This window comes from Rhipicephalus sanguineus, unplaced genomic scaffold, assembly GCF_013339695.2.
Source record: "Rhipicephalus sanguineus isolate Rsan-2018 unplaced genomic scaffold, BIME_Rsan_1.4 Seq8253, whole genome shotgun sequence".
In the NCBI taxonomy this organism is placed as follows: Eukaryota; Metazoa; Arthropoda; class Arachnida; order Ixodida; family Ixodidae; genus Rhipicephalus; species Rhipicephalus sanguineus.
This window is the reverse complement of record NW_023616074.1, coordinates 1,100-6,600: the sequence shown is the minus strand read 5'-3', so window position 1 is coordinate 6,600 and position 5,501 is coordinate 1,100. Positions and strand designations below refer to the sequence as shown.

Here is a 5,501-nt window from a genome sequence, read left to right as displayed (position 1 = left end):
CAGTTGCCGCAGTTGAGCTGCTAATATATCTGCACTTCCTTATTTATTGACTACTCCACGTTCAATGTTACTGTGCTTGCTTCAGCACGATGTTGTTAATAAACGACACTGAACTTGGACTATGTGCATTTATCAACAGACAGCATAAGCCATGTTTGTATTAGTCTGAATATTGTCACGGGGTCGTGACGTTCAAGAAGGTGGCAGACTGCAGGTTTAAGGCGAAACTTTTTATTTGAGCGGACTTCTGCGCTCGATACAAAAGTCAAACTACAGTGACACATGCTGTACACTCATAGCGGCCAACAGAGCGTTGTCCGCCGAGAAACTGACAAACACATCTTAACAGAATGATCTAAAACAATCTTGCAGCTTCTGAAACATCGCAGCGCAGTCCGGCTGGAGTGTTGTAAACAAATCTTTTGGGGTGAAGCCCGAATGCATTAAAATAAACCACTTGGCATTAAGAATAAATTCATACTTCTTTAACAAAGGTCACACGTGAAGTACTTCCAGAATATTTGACATTACTTCACTAATGAGCGCACTCGACATGCCGCATGGTGTCTTTTGGCGTCACTTGGCCATGCACAGGAGCAGTACAGCGCTTGAGCACTTATGAGAAAGCATGATGCACTTCACATGCCAGACGATCTTTTTCGGTGCCACTTGGCCTTTGAAAAGAAACAGTGTGGTGGATGTGCGACAGAAGGTAAGCAGGCGTAGTAGGTGTGCGTTGCCCAGACAGGAAGCGAGAAGATAGGGCGTACTCCCAGGCATGGTGCAGATGGCGGTGACAATTGTTGGGGATTGCAGGATGACAGCAGCGACAAAAAATGATACTGGTGTACAACAATGGTTACGGTGCTTGGCTGTTGACCCGGATCACACGGGCATGATCGAAGCTGATCAGATAAGATGTCACACTACTAAAGTTGTGGACATGTGTCCCATTACTGCTGACAGAACCGGTTGCGAGATCACACTGAGGGGAAAATGCAGAAGCATCGGTTTACTTAATTTTAGGTGCACGTTAAAGAACCGCAGATGGTCAAGCTCCTGCAATGCAGCACAAATATTTTAACGTCGCAGTCGTCGCTGCAGGCGGCGCAGTCGCCTGCGCACCCTTCTTAAATGCTGCAGGTGTTCCCGCCTTGTCCTGCCAAACAAGCCGATAAGGCCGTTGCGGACAGCTTGCCCACGCAAGTACATAAAGTGTGATGACCTCCCCCGTCTAATCCGAGGTTGGGGGTCATCATCGATAGAGCTGCCGTGCTCGCTGCTCTGGTCGCGACTGTCATCGCTGAAATCGTCAACACCTATGTCACCTTCTTCAATACAAAGGTTGTGCAACACTGCACATGCAGCAACAATGATGGAAGAACGTTCCGGTGAGTAGTGGAGGGTACGGTACCGCTGAAGGCAGCGAAAGCGGCTCTTCGGTAGCCCACTACAACGCTCCACTATGGAACGCATTGAGGCATGTGCAGAGTTGTACTTGCCTTCTGCACTAGCCCTGTGAGGACGACCTTGCACCGGAACCATAAGCCAAGGCTCCAGGGGGTAGCCGCCGTCACCTGCAGAAATATGAATTGTAAATACTGCTATAATGACAGGGATCTCTCAAGGTTAATTGACCCTAAGATATCAGTCATAGAATCTGTAGTACCTGACTAGCCTGACATGGACCCCGTCTGATGCAAAACATGACTACTACGATGAGGTTGTCTTGACAAAGTGCATCACTTGACGATACTGCCGCAGTTAACCCACAGCTGGGAGATTGTGCATCGGTAGCATGAGGCATCATGCCGCTTGTCAGTGCTATGAAATTGTATCAATACCGCAAGGAAATATTTTGATATACAAAACCTATCACTGGCAGCAGGGCTGGGCAGTATCGAAGATACATGTATTTTAGATACTATCTTAAATACTCTATGGGTATCTTGTATCTGTCTCGCGATACTTCTCGAAAGACGAGTATCTGTATCTGTATTTCCGATACATTCGATAATGTATCGTGTATCTAAGATACAAGATACTTCTATCGCAACACAACCGTGCGAAACAATAATCGCTGGCCAAGCTCCGCTTCTCAAGCTAGTACTGATGCCACTAAGCCATCTGAATAAGTCTTAGGGCAGTGACACAATTTTATTTTTCCGTCAGAGTACCCCAGTGAGGGCAGAAGATGAGGAAGACAAGCGCGCGGACGTCTACGCCCAGCCCACGTACCTTTTGTTTGCTCGATTTCTTTACTTTTTAGTTGCGCCAATGCCGCGACACTTGCTCTTAGCCACTGTCCTGTGCCGCGTCGATCGCGCAAATTCTGATGTTGCTGCAGTGTCGTTATTGAAGGTTCTCTTGCGTCTTGCTCCGTAACGAAATGTGATGCGTGCAAGAATGGGGTTCCTTTGCGTCGCGTGGATTTTACATATCAGCGATTTGAAAGATCTCGTGGATGTAAGTTTGACTTGCATGCCATGAATTAACTTATATGGAACTAAGAATCTAACAACGTTAGCACCACTGGTACTGATGCTAGATCTAAAAGAGCAAGCGTTTACCTAACAGAAAATACCTTGGCGTACCGTATTTTTCACTTCCTGATACATTTATTCAAAGAATTTATGAAATCATAATTTTATTTTAGCCAAAGTGCTTTCTTAGCTGTCATTTTACATCCCTTACATTACCAAAGTCTCTGCACTGTTTTTCCGGTCTGGTCACTGAAGTATGTCTTTTGCAACGCGCTCCCAAAATAAGATCTCTGCTTTATTCTTCTGTCTACTTTATTTCTACTACTGTTTACACATTTACACGTTGCCAAGGCGATTTTGAAAACAAATATATAATTATGTGGGCGTGCCTTGAGTAAACAGTACAAGACATTCTGCTTACCGCTTAGGAAAATAGCGAAATGGAGTTTGCGTTGTAATAATGGAAATCATTAGGAGCCATCTTAAAGATGATAGGAAGGGGATTCGAGAAACTTTGTTTTTCTGAATGCTCAGTTTTGCTCATGAGCGTCCCAACGAGCCGTTTCAGGCAATTTTTCATGGGCATTGAATTTTCTATTGTCTCAACAGGTAAGTTGACCATACTTCATGCTCACAGCTATAAAGGGCGCCGTCTGTATTGTGTTTCTGTACTCATTCAATGTGAATGTTTGATACACAACCACCTCTCTATTTTACTTACATTTTTTTCCTGTTTCAGGCTTTCTTAAATATTTTTCGCATTACTAATCGCCACGTAATGGGAGCTATAAGTGGCAATAGTGCGAATAGCGGCGGTGTCCTGCGACGCTTTATGGAACAATTAAATACGTCTGAGACGTTTCTGCGTTGCACATGTTCTCTCGTTGAAGAATAATTGCTAAAAAGATTGCACGTTAGTGAGTATCTCAACAAAGAATCCTTTACGCCAGCAGATAAGTAGACTGTGACAATTCATTGCAGTTTTACGTCATCTACGTATACACCAGGGGTCTCAAACTGAGCTTATAGCCAGTGGGCCGCAGTCACAAAATTTGGTTGCAAGGGCCGGGACAGAGTGAGGATGGTTGGAGAGAGTTTGAACAAAATGACGTTTGAAAGGAAGCATTTCCCATATCTCATATAAAGGTCATTTATGAAGGGGATTTGGAGTCAGGATTCGAGAAATATCGATAGCGATGTACAGAATGACTGATATCTGCACGCGGATTTTGAAATATAGAGTATTTGTTCCACGGTTGTGTTTTAGCACATGGTGACCACATGTGCCTCACGAAAGGAATGCTTGAGACCAGTCATGTCTGTGCAGCTCACGAACATACTTATTTAGAAAATAAAAACAAATGAGACGAAGACCGTCATGCGTGCGGGCCGGGCCGCTAGCGAAATGGCTGAAACCGCTAGTATACACCATGCCTCCCCCCCCCCAAATAAAAAGAAAAAAAAAATGTTGCTACCAGCGTTGTTGCTGCTGTACACTTGACCGGATATACGGTGTTGTGCAAGCTGTCTTTTACGGACAAGGTAAAAGTCCACACCGGTATTTGGGCCGTCGTGAGAAGGCTTCTTATTGAAGTTATTGTGATGATATGGCAACCTGCTAGATGGTCGGCAAGCTGTGCAAAGCAAGTACCGCTGTCAGCGAAGTGTGCAAAGAGTTGTCCTGTGAAGAAGCTAAACCAAACCCGAATAAGTTATTTTGGAAGGAAACTAATGTACTTTGAGCAAGAATGGCAGAACTTTTGAGATAATAACAGACATTTCATTCAAGTGAAGCAAAATAGGTCACAGTTAAGAAATTTTGAAGCAGACATTTTCGTGCATAGGCGTTTGCTGCTACATTATATAGATCTATAATAACAAATTTGAGAATGTATCGAAGTATCTTAACATACAATTGCCAAGTATCGTATCGGATACAATTTTCGCGGCAGTATCTTGTATCTGTACCTCCAATACTTCTTGCCTGAGTATCTTGTATCGTATCGCGATACAATTTCAAAGTATCTTTGCCCAGCCCTGACTGGCAGCACACGTAAAACGAAGGGAATTAATTTACTTCTCACCGAGAAGGTACTCGCCACTCGTGTCAATCCGGCCCTCCTCGAAACGTTCGCGGACCCACGACGTGCCCCAGATGTGGCTGTCGTGGTCCGACCCCGGTCGCAGCGGGTCGACGGCGAGGATCCGCATGTCAGCGTCACAGATCTGGGAAAACTAAGAGCACTATGAGCCACGTTTCACTGCTAAAAAAAAAAGACATGCGCACGAGAAAATGGGAACACCGCTACTTACGAACATGACGTTGAGGGCGAAATACCCTTTGCGGCGCCAGAAGGACGCCTTCTGCTAGCCCCTCGGTGCGACGATGGCGACGAAGCTACCGTCAACGCACCCGATGACGCCAGGTAGAGGTCCAAGCCGAAGGAATCCCTCCTTCACGGCCGCCTTCTCCTCTGGCGTCCTCGGGAAGTGAACCCACTTGTTGCGGGTCCCGGCGTTGACGATAGCCTGAGCCACACGTCGGACACACTTGCTCACCGCGGGCTGCGTCGCCGCTACGGTCTCCTCGCTTCCCACCTACGACTGGAAGGACCCGGTGGCGAAGAAACGCAGGGCACACAATACCTGCCGCTCCACCGAGAGCGCAGTTGGCCGCGAGCCCCTCAGTTCGTCGGCGACTTCGTCACACAACCACCACACTGTTTCTTTAGGCAGGCGAAAGTGACGCCGAAATTGTTCGTCTGGCATGTCAAACGCATCCTCGACCTCCCTTCTCCGACGTCCGTGCCCATCGTACGCCGCCTCCAAAAAGGCAAACGCCGTGGCGAAGGTCGCTGGCACCGCACGGACCGCCATGTTAGCCATTCCGTCGAAACGGGGCCACTGGCTGGCTGTTCCGCGCTTCGACGGAACCGATTCCGAATGTTTTAGCATAATGAGCGCGTACTCGTCATTTTGACGTCACCAAAATTTGGGTTTCCGACACGTCACTTGAGT

The 5,501-nt window shown here is 46.7% G+C and overlaps 1 pseudogene; it reads right to left on the bottom strand.

The window, feature by feature from the left end:
- Positions 1–226: 226 nt before the first annotated feature.
- Positions 227–5,279, bottom strand: LOC119378406 (putative nuclease HARBI1; annotated as a pseudogene).
- Positions 5,280–5,501: the final 222 nt, after the last annotated feature.